The following is a 21,375-nucleotide window of genomic DNA, read 5'->3' as shown; positions in this document are numbered from 1 at the left end:
TAAACACATTCTGAAAGGGAGGCAGATTATAAAGAAGTAATATTAAGGTGATGTACTTTTCTTCCACACCTCACATTTCTATTTAGGGAAGGAAACCTCTATGCCCCTGGATAAAATTGTTTTAGAGTATACCTGCCTCTCTCTGTCCCCTAATTTATATGATTTGTGAAACATGAAAGAGAAACTGAGGATGACTTTTTTCTGTTCTCTGTTTCACCCGCATGCATTTCTATCCGCTTGGGATTAAGGTATTGGGAGCATGTTCAGTCCCATTTGGAGGTGGGGGAGGGATGTCAGCTAACGGTTGTGATTTTAATTTGGAGAGAAACTTTGTTGAAAATATAAACCATGCTTTTCAACAGACCTTATTAATAAAATATCTTTTTGAATTATATCTGATTCTTTTTTGTATTATTCAACTTATTTTTTTCCGGACTTGGAACAGAGAGAGGGCATGATTTATTATCACCCTAAAAGACGAGGAGTAAACAAGTAAAGATAATCGCTGGCCATGAAAAGAACAATGAAGGAAATAATCCAGGTAAAATAACAGAAAGTTACTTGATTTCAGGGGGGTCTCCTTTAGATAGGATGGTTGGAAAAGGTCTCTCTTAAGAGGAGACAGGTGAGTGGAACCTAAACCATGAAGGCCACAACCCCACCCAGAGCCAGAGGAGGACCGTTCTCGACACAGGGAACAGTAATGGAACAGTAAACCCAAAGACTCTGAACAACAAGCACTTGGTGAGTTCTGGGAAGAAAAAGAAAGAAACACAATGTACCTGAACCACAGTGAGCAAGAGATTGTACTTATTCTTTGTAACCTTGTTTATATTTTTCACAATCTGAAACTGACGTAAAAATTCGTAAGTTTAGCTGATAAATATACTTATGACTTTATAATAATTGATTTACTTTTAGATTCATGAAAGCAGAATACAGTTAAAAGATATGTACAGAACTTCCAATGAGCAGATATTTAAAATAGGAAACTGTTTAATTTTTTGCACAATATAATTTTCATGCCAGAATGGTAGTTGTCAATTTTTGGACACAGCAAATGTTGTTTTAATGTCCCAATGAATCAAGCTGAAAAGGAGAAGCCTTTTATCCTTGAGACCTCCAGGGACATGGATATTTTGCATATTTTTAGTCCCTTCTGGCTCCCATCTGTGGTGTACACATCTGTGCTCCTACTATTCCAAGGCCAGTGACCTAGGTAGCAGGCATTTGGATACTTCAGCAGTAAAAATAATCCAGTCATTACCAAATAAATACAACTGTTTGGTTAATCTAAATTCATAATTAAGCAAATCTGGGTTTATAGTTTTATTTGTAATTTTTGTAAAGTGTAAGGAATTTCGAGGAAAAAAACCCCAGCAGCCTAGATTAAACTATTTCTAAAGAGCAGGAATAAAGAAAGAAACAAATAGAATTCTTAGCGAAAGTGAAATTTAACCAGATGTGAACTACAACCAAACTGTACAAAACTCCAGCTATCAATTGTGCTTTTCACAGTTGTGTACAAGAGGCCACAAGGAGAAAAGTCTATAATGGTGGCTACCTACACACAGAAATTGTCAATCAGTTCAATTGTGAATTTAAGATCAGTAAACAAATACATAGTATAAGAGGAAAATCGATTTTTTCCTTTTATTTATTGGCATCCTTTTGTATTTTGGATTTCACAGTTCAAGGAGTCAGACTTTTCTTTTAGAAAAAGCCTGTGGCGGGTTCAATAAAGAACCAGATACCTGAAAGGAAGATTTATTTAGGCGTCCACTCCAGTTACACATTACAGAACACATTACAGAACAATCTTCAGTAGATGGAATAAGGGAAAAAACTGCATGGATACATTTTTCTGTTCTTAAAGAGCAAAGCAAATTTAGCAGTGACAGAAAAAAATATGATCTCTGAATAAGAATAAAAGCAACAGGAGCAACAGTGTTGGCCAGAACACTATTCCAGTCTTGACTCTGAGCAATGAACGTGACGCATTTGAGTCATGTATTCTAAGGCTCATTATTGCCAAATGTAAAATGTTGACCACAGATACCAAAAGGACTGATGTGAAGAAGAAGTACCATCACACTGGTACATTATAGGAATTTAATAAATGTTAGCTGTTACTAATAATATTAAAGAGATCGTAAAATTGAGGGAAGTATTAAAGCATAGGGATTGGAAATCCAGTGCAATCATCATGGTGTTGCAAACACTTTCACGTTTATCTTGCTTTTCTTTTTGGCTGTTTTTGAGTTTAAACATAAGACACACATTTTGCTTTGATTTCCTAATAGAAATGTTCCTATATTTTGATTTTTAAAATTAAAAAGCAATTTAAAGAAATAGAAGACTCCTTTAAAGTAACCACACTCCCTGACTGAAGAAAAAAAAATACAGGCTGTAAAAGTAAAAGGTCAATCCCACCATGCTAAATATCCCAATGATAGAGAGAGGATTAATTTTTTGGAAAGAAAAGGGGGGGCATATTTAGGGTATTTAGCACTGACACAGAAGAAAAGTTTCTGTTGAAAACTGTCTTAGAATGGGAGCCCTGGGGCCACCAGCAGTGGGGCTGTGGGGCAGCACTGATTTGTCAAATCTTTGCAATTACTCAGAAATAACTTGCCATCTCCAATAATATACTTTGACACTGAGCTTAGTCCTAGGGAGCAGCCTAGTTTTGTTTTGTTTTGTTTTTTTGAGACAGAGTTTCGCTCTTGTTGCCCAGGCTGGAGTGCAATGGCGTGATCTCTGCTCACTGCAACCTCCGCCTCCCAGGTTCAAGCAATTCTCCTGCCTCAGCTTCCTGAGTAGCTGGGATTACAGGCATGCGCTACCACACGTGGCTAATTTTGTATATTTAGTAGAGACGGGGTTTCTCGGTGTTAGTCAGGCTGATCTCGAACTCCCGACCTCAGGTGATCCGCCCGCCTCAGCCTCCCGAAGTGTTGGGATTACAGGCGTGAGCCACTGCGCCCGGCCACAGGCTAGTTTTAAAAACAAACGAATAAGCATGGATTCCCAAGCCCTGCAGCCTGGGTTCAGATCCTGGCTTTGCTACATACTAGTTTTATGACTTTTCTGTGCCTCTTCACGCCTCAGTTTCCCCATCTAGAAAATGGGGTGAGTAATAAATTCTGTCTCATAACATAGTTGTGAGGATTAAATGCATTAACTAACATAAGAACTTAAGTTTTTTAATATGTAATTAGGGATATGAGAAGCATCATTGGTGAGAATATCTGAATCCAATTATCATAAGGAGACATGTTATGTTCTCAGTGGTTCCTCTGCTAAAATCAGAAAAAAAGGAAAAGAGAACCTGTACCCTGACAGGCACTGGCTTTTCCCTGTGAGTGAATGGTGCCTGTGTCCAGAACAACTGAGAAGGGGGTCTTGTCTGGCGACATAATGCTTCTGAGAATGTGCAGGACTAGGCAGTTAGCAGAGGGGCAAGGAGGATACATCCCTGGGTAAGCAAACCACTTAAAAACTCTGCTTCAGGTTTTAAAATTAGCATTATTTGTACAAAGAGGCACCTGAGCCATGTAACCCCTGACAATCACTGGAGCCCTTTAGCCAGATCATTTCCTACAGGAATGGCTATCTGATCCTCTTCTCTGGCACACTGATGACAAAGCCAGGAGCCGCCACAGGGTAATGAGGGGATATGGATGGAGGGGCCGAGAGGGTCAGAGGTACATGTCCACATCCTGGGTAGACGATGGTCTCTAGAGGGCCCCTCAGGACCTGAGCTATAAATACAGGCTTAGAGGCAGAAGGAGACCACGCCACAAGGGCATTTCATTATCAGTATCTGGAGCCAGTGATTTCATTCACTGCCCCTTTCCCATTCCCATCTGTAAACCCCTTCTCAAGGCAAATGCACCACATTTACTTACAGTGGAATAATCTGTGGTCTTTTCTTCTAATGCACCCTTGGGCTTGCTAGGAACCTCAAAGACAGGAAAGGCAGAATAGATAGACTGGGATTGATTCTCCTCTCTAATGGGGACTCCTTGGGAGGTGAAGCCCAGACACAAAGCTCTCCTGAACTTTATGATACAATTAGTTGTGTAAGTCAGGCTTTTTCTATCATTATTTGACTAGACATTCACTCCCTGCAGAGAAAAATAATGATTCAGAGAACAACCTGGTGGTAATACTTCTAATCATATCTCTCTAGAGAGAATAAAGAATTTGCTACTTTCCTATTAACGGGCGAATCAATGAAGGCATTGCCCATGTTTATTCATTTTGTTCTTTCAGCATTCCCATGGGATGTGTTATGTGTATTTACTTGGGATCGGACAGGGACAGGATTTCTGTTAAAAGACAAAACTTTTACACAGAAGATTTAAAAACCAAGATCATGCCGTAAATTAATTTCTTTCAATGGTTATTCCATCAATCTTAAAACTGTTCCACTCTCTAATTCCTAGTTTCACTAGAGGAGAGGCAATGATCTCTTGGTCTCTGCTGGTTAGAGATCCCTGAATTCTGTTAAGGCATCACCTCAGAGAAATTGCTTTCTCTCAATGGAGAAAATGTCATTGTAAAAGAACCAGTCCAAATTTCTCACAAATGTTATTGACCTGGTAGTTCAGGTATACTTCATCTTCTTCCTTGAATTTCTTCAGTGTGCCTTCCTTCTCAAGCATTTCTTAGCCACATATTTATTTCCTCATTGTGGGTTAGTGCCTACAGATAAAATGGGCATACTTTTTCTTTCTCTATCCTTTTTTTTTTTTTTTTGCACTAAGTGACAAAGTTTGATGATTGTAAAATCCTTCCAGTTCTTACCCTCTGAGTGTCTTTTCTTAACCTAGATCTCAATAGAGATTTAGTTCTTACATTATGGTGGAGGGAGCACTTCAAAATAATAGTAAATATTATTACTTCAAATAATAGTAATATATTTAACCTATCATGGAGAACAGTAAAAGATATATCCAAGGGGAGTATAATTGGAGTTATTTCTCTTTTAGCATAATCTGTGTGACCAATAGAGGCTTCCTCTACTTACCTCATTATTCTCCAAAGAGCATACTCTACTTCATTCAAGTACTACCCCTAGCAGCTCCCAGTCTTGAAATTCTTATTCCTTATGTCAAGACAATTTTAACTGTTCTGCCCACTTAACTTCATACTTAATACCGATTCTGCAAAGCACTCTTGGAGCCCTCTTCACCAATCCAACCCAAATTGGGCTCCCTTGTGAAACAGAACATAACATTTACATTTAGCATGCTTTCAGGTTGTACATAAATAGCTTTTGACTCTCAGTGTTTTTATCATTAATGTTTTCTAAAAGGTTACCACAGAAAAATTAATTTGATCACCAACATTTGGATAAAACTAAGGAAAATATTTTGGTGAATATTAATTCAAATATACATAATTAGTACAATTTTTTTCTGACATGGACAATATCATGACATTGAACAGAGTCTACTGTGGATATAAAGAGGTGTCATGATATGGCTCTCTCTTTATCTTTCAAATTTTAAAGTGGATGGAGCAAAAATATTCTTATCTTAGACATTTTGTGAGCATTATTAACATTTATATTGATTAATACTTTGTATTTTAGCAAGAATAAATATGAGGAAGCATACTTGGCTCCATCAGTAGTGACGAGCTTGAGGAGAGCAAAGATCACCTGGTGGCCATCCAGCAGACCATCTGGCGGCAAAGCCCTTTATCAAAGGAACTCACAAGTAATTAAACTGCCTGTAATCCCAGCACTTTGGGAGGCCAAGGCGGGTGGACCACGAGGTCAAGAGGTCCAGACCATCCTGGCCAACATGGTGAAACCCCATCTTTACTAAAAAAATACAAAAATTAGCTGAGCATGGTGACACACGCCTATACTCCCAGCTACTCGGGAGGCTGAGGCAGGAGAATCACTTGAACCTGGGAGCTGGAGGTTGCAGTGAGCCGAGATCGCACCACTGCACTCCAGCCTGGGTGACAGAGCGAGACTTTGTCAAAAAAAAAAAAAAAAAAAAAGTAATTAAACTTCCCTATTATCTAAAGCCACATCTGGTATCAGGTTTCTTTACAAGAATTTATAAGTAACCAGAATTTCTATACATCTCTGGAATGCATGCATGTCAAAACTCATTGTGCAATCCTTGCTGACATCATGGCCCATAATATCTACAAATGTCATCATTTACCATGGCCTACATGACTAACATGGTCCACGTGACTAACATGGTCCAAACTCCCACTTTAAGATTCATAAATAACACTAAGGAAAATCTGCCGTGGTGCTCTCAGTCCTCCTGCTGAAGTCCCTGGCTGCTGCACTCTGATACAGCGTTCTATCTAATAAAACTTTCCCTTTCAAACCTATACTGTTGTCGGTAAATTATTTTACCACCCATGAGCCAACCACTGTCTGCTGCCAAAACTCTGACACCTCACCCAGCAGAACCTTTGTCAATGAAGGTCAATTTTGAAATAGACGTGCTTGCTAACTACTATTAAAGATAATACCTACAGCTTGGCCTAAATTTTCTTTAAATATTTTGCTATTTCTGAGACATACAGAAATACTTTCTCCACATGGCTTGAGTCTTTTATTTCTTTTCTTTTATTTATTTTTTTTAAGTCCACTTGTCACATAGAATTTCAAGGGATCGTTGAGGAAGATAAAATAAGCAATGATAATGATTTTGAAATACTGAGGGCTGTTCTCACTATAACTTCTGTCATTGCATACCCTTTTAACCTTATAAAACGTTTGTAGGATATGCTCCATCAAAACAAAGGAGTAAACCAAGAAAGAAGATGGCATGAGGTCAATGAACTAGGGAGTCGAACTCAGAATAAAGGCAGATGGAATTGCTAGGATGCAACCAGTTTAGATAGAAGAAGCCTAGAAGTCCACTGAGCAATGTCTGCAAGTAAAAGTCCTAATGGATATATTATTTGAGGTGGCAGAGGGAGATTGAGTGGATATATTATTTGAGGCAGCAGAGGGGTGTACATTCAAGTTTTATCATGAGATTGCAGCCATTCAATCAAATACTTAGGCTCCACTTCTAATTCTAGTTCTCTTGCTATTTCCACCACATCTGTAGTTCCTCCACTGAGTCTAGAACCCCTTAAAGTCATCTGACAGAAAGACTTAACAATGGGCATGAAGAAACCAAGCATGGGGGGAAAAGGCAAGCAATTAGCATTATCATTATTATTTGCAGCTATAAGCATTCAGATTAATACACATTTCCTGCCATAAAGTCGAGAGTAAGAAAATATTGGTCAAATAAAGGGTTTGTTGTTGTTGTTGTTGTAGGTTTTTTTGCTTTTTAACCTCATTACCATTGCTGATGTGTTGTATATAATGTGTTTCAAAGGGGAGCAGAAGAGTTGCTTTTCTTTCTCACAGTATCAGACTTCTCCTGCACTGCCTCCCCTTTATTGGCCTTGTTAGTGAGGCCACAGGAGTTGGAGAGGTGGTGCTGGCAACCAGTATATCTCTCTCTTTCTCTCTCTCTCTTTTTTTTCCCACTAAGGGAGTAAGTGGCAGAAAGCCTTTTTATTTATTTATTTTAAAATCTGTATTTTAAATGTTCAAGAGTCTGTGTTTTTCTAAATAAGAGTAAGAGTAAGAAAATAATATGAACTTTATAGTTAATAAGGGGCTAGCGTGATAAATCTGCATTTTGCCTAAAAATAAACAATTGAGTTATATCAAGACCATTTTCTTCAATGCTAGTGTTAATTTAGTGAAATAGAGTTAACTCCATAAAGGAAATCAGTTGAGCCATATTAGATTTTTGGAAGTAATTTTAAAAATCTTTTATGCCTTGTGACAATTTCTATACTTTCCCAAACGATATGCTTGTACTTTTCAAGAAGAATTCCAAAAATGTGGCATCAATTATGATAAAATATAAATTATTAGAAGTCCAATAAAATCCAGATATTATTTTATAAATATGGTTCTTCACTATAGGTAGTCAGACTCCTTGAAGAAATGGCTGTTTCTATGGCCGAAGCAGGAAATGTACACAATGATCCTGTATCACCTGATTATATGAGAAGAAAGTAAGTCTCAAAAAGATGGGGCGTATTAAAACTATGTGGGTGCAAGCTTCAAAGGTCCCTGTCTAGGAAAATTTAAAACCCCAAAACAATCATATTAATGAATTATAATCTATTAAATTTAAAAAATCCATGAGTCCATATTGACAGCTAGCTAGACAGCATAGTGGATAGACATAGTTACATGATATATAGGTGAAGGCTTCACCTATATTAAATTGCTAAATAATAAATGTAAAGGCAATGATAGAGTTACAAAATCAAATCTGCAATAGTCATTACTAATAATTGAATCAGGCAAGATAACCAATGGATGCTCAAACTAGCAGTTCACAGCTTGAAAAGGAACAGGGTATTTATTCAAGCACACTATGGAGATAGTGCAAATTTGGTTACAGATCATAATAACACAAATATCACAAGAAATTAAGCTGCAAAATGTTTTTGTTTCTCAGTGCATATAAAAGTTATGTTTATAATTTACTGTCATCTTTAAGTATGAAATACCATTATGTTTAAAAAATGTATGTATCTTAATTTTAAAATGCCTTATTGTTAAATAATGCTAATGACCATCTGAGCTCTCGGTGAGTCACAATCTTTTTGCTGGTGGAGAATGGTGCCTTGATGATGATGGGTGCTGAATGATCAGGATGGTAATTGCTGAAGGTGAGGTGGCAATAGCAGTTTCTTTTTCTTTCCCTCCCTCTCTCCCTCCCTGCCTTCCTTCCTTCCTTCTCCCCCTCCCCTCCCCCTCCCCTCCCCTCTCCCTCCCCTCCTTCTCCTCCTCCTCCTTCTCCTCCTCCTCCTTCTTCTTCTTCTCCCCTTCCTTCCTTCCTCCCTTCTTTCCTTCCTTCCTTCCTTTCCTTCCTTTCCTTCCTTTCCTTCCCTTCCTTCCCTTCCTTCCCTTCCTTTCCTTCCCTTCCTTCCCTTCCTTTCCTTCCTTCCTTCCTTCCTTTCCTTCCCTTCCTTCCCTTCCTTCCCTTCCTTTCCTTCCTTCCTTCCTTCCTTCCTTCCTTCCTTCCTTCCTTCCTTCCTTCCTTCCTTCCTTCCTTCCTTCCTTTCCTTCCTTTCCTTCCCTTCCTTCCCTTCCTTCCCTTCCTTCCCTTCCTGCCTTCCTGCCTTCCTGCCTTCCTGCCTTCCTGCCTTCCTGCCTTCCTGCCTTCCTTCCTTTAAGCCAGGATCTCCCTTTGTCACTGAGGTTTGAGTACAGTGGTGCAGTCACAGCTCACTGCAGCCTCCACCTTCTGAGCTCAGGTGTTCTCCCACCTTAGCTTCCCAAGTAGCTGGGACTACAGGTGCCCACCACCATAACTGGCTAATTTTTTGCATTTTTCAGAGACAGGGTTTTGCCATGTTGTCCAGGCTAGTTTTGAACTCCTGGGGTCAAGCAATCTGCCTACCTTGGCCTCCCAAAGTGCTGAGATTACAGGTGTGAGCCACAGCACCCAGCCAGCAATTTCTTAAAATAAGACAATAATAAAGTTTACTGCAATGATTGACTGCTCCTTTTACAAATGATTTATCTGTAGCATGCGATGCTGTTTGATAGCATTTTACCCACAGTAGAACTTCTTTCAAATTTGGAGTCAATCCTCTCAAACACTGCTACTGCTTTATTGACTGAGTTTATGTAATATTCTAAATCATTTCTTGTCATTTAACAATGTTCACAGCATCTTCACCAGCAGTACAGTCATCTCAATAAACCATTTTCTTTCTCATCCATAAGAATTCTACGTACATTCAAGTTTTATCATGCGATTGCAGCAATTCAGTCACATACTTAGGCTCCACTTCTAATTCTAGTTCTCTTGCCATTTCCACCACATCTGTAGTTACTCCACTGAGTCTAGAACCCCTCAAGGTCATCTATAAAGTTTCGAATAAACTTCTTCCAAACTATTGTTAATGCTGATATTTTGACCTTCTCCCATTAATCATAAATGTTCTTTACATTATTTAGAATGGAGAATCTTTTCTGGAAAGTTTTCAGTTGACATTGCCCTGATTCATCAGAGGGATCCCTGTGTAGGGCAGCTATAGCCCAGTGAAATGTATTGCTTAAATATTAAAACTTAAAAGCAGAAATCAGTCCTTGATCCACGGGCTGCAGAGTGGAAATTGTGTTAGCAGGGATGAAACCACTGTACATCTCCATCAGAGTTTTGGGGTGACAAGGTGCATTGTCAATGAGCAGTAATACATTCAAAGGAATCTTCTTCTTTTCTGAGTAGTCGGTCTCAACAGTGGGCTAAAAATATTCAGAAACCCTACTAGCATGAAGAATGTGGCAAACCGTTTTACAAGTCCTCAATTCTTCACAGACATAAGATAGTTTATATTGGAGAGAAACTCCACAAACCTGAAAGATGTGACAATGCTTTTAACAACAGCTCAAACTTTTGAAAATATAAAATAAATCATAATGGTCCCAGACCCCAGAAATGTGAAGAATCTGTTAAAGCCTTTAAATGGTTGTCACCCATGATTTTAGGTAAGATAATTCATATTGTAGAAAACTACATGTGTGAAGAATGTGACAAAACTTTAAACTAATGCTTACATTTTATTGCACAAGAAAGCATTTTTACTTGAGAAAAAATTGTACAAATATAAAGAACATGATACTTGCTCATATCTTACTCAACATCCAAGAGTTCATACTTAATAAAAGCATTGTAATTGCTATTACTGTCAAAATGTCTTTCAGGAAATATAAACCATTAAAGTGAAGAGGAGCATTCATTCTGAAGACTAACATTACAAATATAAGGAGGGTTGTAGTACCATTACTTGTGTCATAGATGTTATTGTGCAGATTTTCTATTAGAGGTAAACCCTGAAGCAGTTTCTCAAAACTTGTTCAACATCAGGGAATTTACATTGGAGAAAACCCTAATAAATGTAATGAGTTTGAATAAAGATTTGCTCAAAAATGACAGTTAAGAAAACACCAGAGAGTTCATAGTAAAATATATTTTTACAGATGCAGTAAATATGAAAAAATACATTTACTTCAAAATTAAGTCAAAATTATATCTATGTCAACATCAGATAATTCACAGTAGAAATAACTAAGACATTGATCCTTTAGACATTACACTAAATTAGAGTGTTATGTGTAGAAAATTATCCCAAACTAAAGTTATTAGATAAATTATTTGTATATAACTTTAAAAGAAGATTGGAGAGTTGTAATTGCATTCAAAGTATACTATTTTCGTGGAAAAACCTGACAGATTTTTTTGAAAAGTGAACAATGATATAATTCAACTCGCAAATTACTTCATGCTGTGTCTTTAATTTTTATGGTCATAATAAAAACTATGTAGAAGTATAAATAAAAAATTCAGTATGCCATGCTGCAAGCAGATGTACTGTCATCCAGGCTTTGTTGCTCAATTTACAGAACACGGCAGAATAGATTTAGCATAATGCTTAAGGGTCCTAGGATTTTTGGACTGGTTACTGAGCATTGGCTTTAACTTAAAGTCACCAGCTGCATTAGCCCCCAACAAGAGTGTCAGCCTGTGCTTTGAAGTTTGAAGCCAGACATTGACTTCTCCTCTCTAGCTATGAAAGTCCTAGATGGCATCTTCTTCCAATAGTACCTTGATCAGCATCCTTAACTAGATCTAGATAACCTGTGGCAGCTTCTACAGTAGCACTTGCTGCTTCATCTCACACTTCTATGTTATGAAGACAGCTTCTTTCCTTAAACCTCATGAACCAACATGTGGCTAGCTTAAAAACTTTTCTTCGGTAGCTTCCTCACCTCTCTCAGCCTTTGTAGAATGGAAGAGAATTAGGGCCTTGCTCTGGATGAGGCTTTGGCTTAAGGGAATGTTGTGCCTGGTTTGATCTTCTATCCAGACCACTCAAACTTTTCCATATCAGCAATAAGGCTGTTTCACTTTCTTATCATTCATATGTTCACTGGAGTATCACTTTTAATTTTTCTCAAGAACTTTTCTTTTGTATCCAGAACTTGGCTGTTTGGTGCAGGAGGCCTGGCTTTCAACCTATCCTGGCTTTTGACATGCCTGTGACATTAAGCTTAGTTATTCCTGGCTTTTGATTTAAAGTGAGAGATACATGACTTTCCTTTCATTTGAACAAATAGAGGCCATTGTAAGATTGTTAATAGACTTAATTTCATTATTGCTGCGTCTCAGGGAATAGGGAGGCCTGAGGAGAGGGATAGAAACAGAGGAACAGTTAATTAGCAGAACAGTTAGAACAAACATTGATTGTTTTCTGTTTTATATGAATGTGATTCTTAGTGCCCTAAAATGATTATAATAGTAACATGAAAGATTAGTGATTACAAATCACCATAACAGATATAATAATAATGAGAAAGTTGGAAATATTGGAAAAATTACTGAGTTGTTAGATAGAGGCATAAATTAAGCACATGCTGTTGGAAAAACGGTGCAGATAGACTTGCACAACTCAGGGCTGCCACAAACATTCAGTTTATAAAAAAGCTAATATCTGTGAAAGGCAATAAAGGGAAGTGCAATAAAATGAAACAGAATAAAATGAAGTGCACTTGTATAATGATTTTAATATATGCACCAGAAATTACATTAGGAAAATATTAAGAACTGTATTGTATGAAGATATCTGGGAGTCACCATCTTTACCAAGGGATGCATGTTTGCATTACCAATAATTGGACAAATTAACATCATGCCTGCACTCCTGAAATGCAGCTAGGAGGGTGCCATTCTTTTTAAATGTGAAAAGTTAATAATCCAAATCAAAACATGAGGAACATTGTAGACTCCCAATCTGAAGAGCATTCTACTAAATAACTGCTGTATCAAATTCAAAACATCAATGTCTGGAAAGGCAAAAAAAAAAAGTTTGAGTAAATATTATAGATGCAAGGAACCTAAAGATAGGTGACATTAAATATAATGTGTAATCTTGGATTAGGTTCTGGGTGAGTGGAGGTAGAAGGAGGATATTGTATATTAGAAAAAAAATTCAATATTAAATTTCCTGATTTTAGTAATTATACTATAGCCAGGTTAATAAATGTGTTTGTTCATGGTGAAAACACAAAGAACTTAGGGATAAATAGGCATCATGTTTATAATTTAATATCAAGAATTTCAGAAAAATTATAAGTTTACATAGAGAAAAAAGCATAATAAGGCAAAAAAGAAAGACATGTTAACTTTTACTAAGTGTGGGTGAAGGTATATGAAAGTTTTTTGCAAGATCTGTGATACCTTTCTGTGATTTTAAATTTATTTCATAATCAAACATTTAAAACAAAAAGGTAACAAATCTGGGAAAGCAGGAGAAACTGCCAAGTGAAGACAAGCATACAACCTTCCTCTGAACTTATTTTGAGATGAATAACTGCAGTTTTCATTGATCCTCCAGTTCTAACTGCTCCATCATTCTTCAGTCCTTGACAGACTGCCATTAAGGAATGGAATGCCACCAATCATGGGTCACAGAATTCATCCTGGTGGGATTCCAGCTCAGCGCAGACATGGAAATGCTCGTTTTTTGGATCTTCTCCGTTTTACATCTTCAGCCTGCCGGGGAATGGCATGATCTTGGGACTCATCTGTCTAGACCACAGTCTGCACACCCCCATGTACTTCTTCCTCTAACACCTGGCCGTCATAGACATGTCCTATGCTTCCAACAGTGTTCCCAAGATGTTAGTGGATCTTGCAAACCAGAAAAGCACCATCTCCTTTGTGCCATGCATAATGCTGACATTCTTGCATTTGGCTTTTGCAAACACAGAATGTCTGATTTTGGTGGTGATGTCCTATGATCGCTATGTAGCCATCTCCTGCTCCCTACGTTACAATGCCCTCATGAGCTGGAGATTGTGCACTGTCCTGGCTGTGGCATCCTGGGAACTCAGCTTCCTCCTGGCTCTGGTCCATTCATTTAGTTCTCATTTTGAGGCTGCCCTTCTGTAGGCTCATGAAATCAACCATTTCTTCTGTGAAATCCTGTCTGTCCTCAAGTTGGCCTGTGCTGACACCTGGCTCAACCAGGTGGTCATATTTTCTGCTTCCGTGTTCATCCTGGTAGGGCCGCTCTGCCTGGTGCTGGTCTCTTACTTGCGCATCCTGGCAGCCATGCTAAGGATCCAGTCTGGGGAGGGCCGCAGAAGGGTCTTCTCCATCTGCTCCTCTCACTTCTGCGTGTGGGGCTCTTCTTTGGCAGTGCCATTGTCATGTACATGGCCCTCAAGTCCTGCCATCCTGAGGAGCAGCAGAAGGTCCTTTCCCTGTTTCATAGCCTTTTCAATCAGATGCCGAACCCTCTAATCCACAGCTTGAGGAATGCAGAGGTCAAGAGCATCCTGAGGAGGACACTGAGGAAGGAGAGACTGATGTAAGACATCTCAAAGGGCACCAAGAGGAGAGGGCCCTGCTCCCTACAAAATGTGGAAGTTGGCTTTTTTGTCTTCTGCTAGGATAAATGCCACTTTAAAATTAAATATTTATTAACTTAAACATATAAACTGAAATCTTAAACTCTTGAGAGGAAAATAGAAGAATACCTTCATTAATTAGGTAGAAATATATTTGTAGAAAAGACACAATAATCAATAGAAATAAAATTTGAATAATTAACAGTAAAAATTTTTGAAATTAATCACTGTGCTTATCAAAGTCTCCATTAAGAAACAAGAAATACATCCACAAAGTGATAAAATTCACAGTCCTGTATCCAGCAAAGAACTATAGACAATATATAAAAAGAACTCCTTCAAATTAATATTAAAAGACCAACAAATTTTATAAAATGGGCAATGTGCTTGAACAGACACTTCTCAAAAGAAATGCAAGCGGTCAATAAACATATAAAATGCTGCGCTACACCATTAGTCAGCAAGAAAATGTAAATTAGTTACCATCAGGTAGCATTTTATATCCCCTCGACTGTCTGAAATTTTTAATGGATTATTCATTACTGAAATGATTGGAAATCTAACTCCAATAATTGGGAAACAGTTAATACTAGTAAAGTTTGTACCCATTGAATTAACATGTTAGAGCACATTATATATTCTCTGGGTCAACAGTTAGTGACTTTTTCCTGTTAGAGGCCACAGAAAAATATATAAGACTTTGAGGACCATCTTCTTCGTCATAAAAATTCAACTCTGGAAAAGCAGTCATAGACAATATGTAAATGAATGGGCATGGCTGTGTTTTGTAAAATTTTCTTTACAAAAACAATAACTGATCAAAGGGGTCCAGGGACACTAGCCTGCCAATCCTTGTTCTAGATCTATGAACTAGTCTAGGTCCAGCTGATTCAAAGTCAGAGACCTTCACTGGGTCGGGTCTCAGGGACCGTACATTATGATTAGATATGTTTTAAGAACAAGACCCAGTGGTCATTTTGGAGTCATTCTAGAGTGAGGCTTTTCTCCTGATAACTTACAAAATATATGACTTAATGGCTTATGGATTATAAATACTCATGTTTGCTCCAATATAGTTAGATAATAACATTAACAATCCAATAAAAACAAGCACAGAGACATCTCTTACAGATTAGCTTTTTCACTACTGGACATATCAGGGACTTGGATTTTTAGTTATTTACTTTAAAATTTCACAGGCAATTTACTAGAAGCTGTTTATACCTTTATGTTAAAATCATTCTAGTTTTAATTACACATTCAGAAAGTCACTCTTATCTCATCCTGGATTAAAAGGAAATGTAATTCTTGACCCTTCTCTGGTAGCTGATGATAACTTTGCATGGGGAATCACAAGGAAAGATGATAAATAACGAAACCTCAGGACAAGTTGGAGTTCTTCAGTGGATACACTTTTAGCATGTAAAGAAGGGAATCACATAGACTGATAGGGCAGGAAAATTCTAAAGCTGAGAATTACTCCAATATTCAGAGACTGAGTTATCTTAATTTGTCATCTCAGAACATTTTATATCTATCAAGCTTCTTTTCTTACCCTGAAAGAAATTGTTGTGTAACAGTATGTGTTATACTTTTTTTTCTACCTTTCTTGGTTCTCTTCAGCCAATTTTAAATCAACGCACCCATTTCTAGCCTTCATATACCTGAACATAAGTATTCTCTCAGTGACTCCCAGCTCTCTGGTGCATAATATTCCATGGATAAAATGCTCTGCGCCATTTGCTTTCAAATATCCTTTTGCCATCTTCTCACAAAAAGATCTGGGCATTTCTAGCTACCATTTGTCTTAAAACATGTAATAAAGGAAGTACAGTGATGTACTTCATACAGTGATGTACTTTCATAAATATGAAAAAATAGCTTCTGATTGTAAACTTCAAGCATATGAAACAATGAATCCCTGATTTCTAAAAGCAAAATGAAACAAAAATAAATCTATTTCATAACTTGCTTGTCAACAGTATTCCAATCTAGTCCAATTTATCAATATTTGCTTTTAATGCAATGTAAACATTTTTCAACTTGGTATGTTATTTTACATAACAAATGGACAAAGCAACTTTGTCCATTATTTTAAAAAATCTTCCCTTAGATATGTTATAAAAACATTATCTTTGTGTCTTTGACACTTTGGTCTTGAATACACAAGGAATTGAGTTATTTTGCAGGCTTTGAGTATTTTTAGGGAGACTCAATTGTCCCAGCCGCATTTACTACAAAGTTCTTCCTTCTCCAGTGATTGATCATGCCGTGCTGCCTGTAGTTTAGCAAGAACTAAAAAAGGCATAAATCTACTTCCATAATTTATATTCTATTCAGTTTGTTTCTTGGTACATCATCATATGAATTTTGTAAAATTTTACTTTGTTTTTGCTTTTCAAAAATATAGATTTTCATACCAATTTTGTAACAAGCTACCTTGTTAAAGTTTCATATAATTTTAATAATATGTCAGAAGATTATTTTAGATTTTCTGTATATCTGACAATTGTGTCCTTTGCGTTAATTACAGTTTGTTTCTTCTTTCTCAAATGTGCGTGTATTTATTCCTTTTGTCTAATTGTACTGGTAGAAATCTTTGGTAAAAAACTGAGAAAAAGGAAAAAAAATGATGATGTGTATCCTTACCTTGTTCTTTACATTAAATGGAAAGATGCTAGCATTTCACCATTCAGTAGACTATCTGCTGTGTTTTTTGTTTGTTTGGTGGGTTTTTTTTTGTAGGTTATCTTTAAGAAGGCTTACTGCCATATAAGTTGTAAAAAGTTTTATCATGACTTGGCATTGAATTTTGTTAAATACTTTTCTAGATCTACGGAGATGGCCATATTATATGCATCCTTTAATTTGTTAGTGTGACAAATTATATTCATTGTTTGTTTTCATGTTAAATATTTCCTGCATTCTGGGGATAAAAACAACTTAATCATAATATACTACTACTTTATTTGGCTGAATTTGACTTACTAATATTTTCTTTTTCCTTCTTAATTTTGATTTCAGTTAATACAAAACATTTTATCTTAAAATTATTTTTTATTTAAATTACAGTTCAACTTCATCACACTCTGAGTAACTTAGAAGCACACAGTACTTAAATGACTTGGATTGTAAAGTTTATGTTTTGTGATACACATGTGGGATAATTACAAATGAGTAATACTAAGCACGGAGAAATGCAAGAGTATTTTATTTCAGTGTATATTATAAGCTGTATAATTAGGTAAAGTTGTTTCCATGACTTGAAAGGTGTCCATAAAACACATTTCTCTCCCCACAGCATCTTATCCTTTGGGCTTTCAGAGTGACTGAGATTTATTCCCCTATATTAAGGCATCATATTTCCAGAAGTTCTCAATTAAAATAAATTGTAAAGGAATGTATCCCAACTAAGTCCCTAATCTTTCCTGAATGATACAGGTTAGGATTTCTTATCTATCTATCTATTTATTTATTATTTTGTCAAGAGGCTTTAACATGATATCTACTCTCTTAAGAAGTTTTTAATTGCACCATATAGTATGGTCAACTATAGGGCATAATGTTGTACACCAGATCTCTGGAACTTACTCATGTTGCATTACGGAAAATGTATATTCATTCAATAGCAACTTCATGTCTCCCCTTGCCCTCTGTCCCTGGCAACAAGATTCTGTTTTGTTTTTATGAATTTGACTATTTTTAGATAACTCATATAAGTAGAATCATGCAGTACTTGTTCTTCTGTGACTGGATTATTTTATTTAGCATAATGTCCTTCAGTTCATTGATGTTGTTGCATGTGTTATGTATCATATGTTATCAAGCTTAGTAGATGAAATGCCTACTATTAAAGAAGAAACGTAATAGTTCAACAATAGATTGATATTTTATATACTGTATGCTCTTGGCATGCTTTTCTATTTAAAAGAGTTTCTCATAACAAAATTTAAAAACATCTTACTGGTGATTAAATATTGTTATTCCGAAGCAAGACTGAAGATTTTGTTGTCTTTCAACACCTAAAAATATGACCTAATTTCAATATGATAACCGACTTTTATCTAACATCTTTTTTCTTTCTTTCTTTCTTTCTTTCTTTCTTTCTTTCTTTCTTTCTTTCTTTCTTTCTTTCTTTCTTTCTTTCTTTCTTTCTTTCTCTCTCTGTCTTTCTTTTTCTCTTTCTCTCCTTCTCTCTTTCCTAATATGAGTCTTAAGTTTTAAGTAATAAAACTCTTTTCATGGCTTCTACATTTAAATTATATTTAGGGTTTTCCATGTATTACTAAGTATCTATGATGATTTGTTCCTTCTTTTTATTAAAAAAATGATAAAAATAGGCCTGTTTGGTATGTCTCATGTTTGATTAATGCAACTTCTCTCTGAGCTGAGTAGTCCATAGCTGAGATCCAAGTGTTGAATAGGCTTCTCATTTCTTATCACACATCACAGCAAATCCTAAATAAGAGCATTAAAAAATAAGCTAAACTTTTCTCATGGTTTGTATATGGAAAAGCAGTGTTGTGCTATAGATATGCCTATTAACAACTATGAATTCATCAAAAGACATTGTTTACTTATCATAGTTCTTGACCTTCTATATGACATTCTACACTTCATTTCCATGGTAATCTTACCCAAACTGATGAAAGCCTTGGCAGGCTCTGTCTAAAAGGGTCCTCATGTGGTAAATGTCCTAATATTCATAAATATTCATAAATAACTGACCTTGGCCAACTATATTAATGCCTATCAAAGCTTTTACTATCTGCCCCCCATATTTACTGTTAATATTGCTCTAACTCACTTCATTTACCTGCTTTCTTCTTCTGATCAAAGTGAACCTCGTGATTGTCTATAACTTGTTCAAATTCTAAATGACTCCTCCCCTAGTTTGAGGTACATTCTGTTAGTTAACCCTGACATGTCATTTTTTATTATCACTCGTATATTTAAAAATAATCAATGTATCCTTTGCATTGTATATGCCATAAATGTTAAATATGTTTGCAGAAATTACCTCTTTTCCAATATTAATCTGCTAAAATGGTTAACCTGATAGCTTTGAAACAACCATGCCTCCTTGCTAAAAATTTAAACATTTACACCTTTAGTAAAAATTTGACTTTGGGGTAGATCATAGTTTTAGTGCATTATAAAAATATAGAAATTTACCAACTTTGTCAGACACCCTAATAATAATTGAAAAATAAATTATTAACTTGACAATATTGTACATCCAAAGGAAATCACAGTTTATAAAACCCTAAATAAAGATAATACTTGTAAAACTGATTTATTAATATACTGCCTTAGCTAACAACTATACAAACAGTGTTCATTGTTTATTTTATCACCATTATCATCATAAAGACAGTGGTTCAATCCAGTCTCATGAATCTAGGAGATCTCTTGCCACCATGAAAGATAAATGATGTTGGCTGTAACGAAGCTGTGTCAGGATGTTTGGTGTCACCATCTACATACAAGTTGGTTCAAACATTAAAAAGTATTGATGAAAAACATTTCAAGAGCTTCAACAGGTAATTCAATCTTGCCTTCTCAGTAATTAGCATCACCCAAGAGTAAGTGTAAAGTTTGAATAATGCTCAAAACTGTTATTGTCTCCAGGACAATTTGAATATTTACTCATGGATTTCCTTCATTTTACCAAATCCTAAAGCTTTAATATGTTTTAGGGCTTTTTACATCGTTTAGTATTGATCTAAAGTTTTCCATATCTTATTCCCTTTTACTCCTAAATTATTCCATCAAGGGATACAAGATGTTGTACAGACATACAGACCAATGGAAGAGAATAGAAAACCTAGAAATAAAGCTGCACACCTAAAACCACTGATCTTTGACAAAGTGAACAAAAATAAGCAATGGGGAAAGGACTTCCTATTCAACAAATGGTGCTGGGATAACTGGCTAGCCATATGCAGTAGAGTGAAACTGGACCCCCTACTTTCACCATATATAAAAAATAACTCAAGATGGATTAAATACTTAAATGTAAAACCACACCTTTAAAAATCCTAGAAGAAAATCTAGAAAATACCCTTCTTGAATTCAGCATTGACAAAAAAATTGTTAGCAAGGTTCCCAAAAGCCATTGTAAAAAACCAAAATTGACAAATGGGATGCAATTACACTAAAGAGATTGTGCACAGCAAAAGAAACTATCAACAGAATAGACAGACAACCTAAAGAATGAGAGAAAATATTTGCAAACTATGCATCCAACAAAGGTCTAATATTCAGAATCTATAAGAAACAAATAAATCAACAAGCAAAAACAACCCCATTAAAAATGGGCAAAGGACATGAACAAACACTTTTCTAAAGAAAACATACAAGCAGCCAACAAACATGAAAAAATGCCCATCATCACCAATAATCAGATAAATGCAAATCAAAACCACAATGAGATTCCATCTTACATCAGTCAGGATGGCTATTATTAAAAAGTCAAAACATAACAGATGCTGGCAAGGCTGCAGATAAAAGGAAACACTTATACACTGCTGGTGAAAATGTAAACTAGTTCAATCATTGCAAAAAGCGATTTGGAGGTTTCTTAAAGAACTAAAAGTAGAACTACCATTCAACTCAACAATCCCATTACAGGGTATATGCCCACAGGAAAAGAAATATTTCTACCAAAGAAACACATACATGTGTATGTTCATCACAGCACTAGTCACAATATCAAAGACATGGAATCAACTTAGGTGGCCATCAGAAGTAGATTGGATAAAGAAAATGTGGTACATATATACCATGGAATACTACATAGCCATAAAAAATGAAATTATGTCCTTTGCAGCAATGTGTATGCAAATGGGAGTCATTATCCTAAGCAAATTAATACTGGAACAGAA

At 36.2% G+C, this 21,375-nt stretch overlaps 1 pseudogene; it reads left to right on the top strand.

Moving 5' to 3' along the window:
• Positions 1–18,363, top strand: part of LOC103227160 (olfactory receptor 2A14-like) — a 150,155-nt pseudogene extending 131,792 nt beyond the window's left edge.
• Positions 18,364–21,375: the final 3,012 nt, after the last annotated feature.

Source organism: Chlorocebus sabaeus, chromosome 21 (genome assembly GCF_047675955.1).
Source record: "Chlorocebus sabaeus isolate Y175 chromosome 21, mChlSab1.0.hap1, whole genome shotgun sequence".
Taxonomy (NCBI): Eukaryota; Metazoa; Chordata; class Mammalia; order Primates; family Cercopithecidae; genus Chlorocebus; species Chlorocebus sabaeus.
This window is presented reverse-complemented; position numbering and strand designations above follow the sequence as displayed.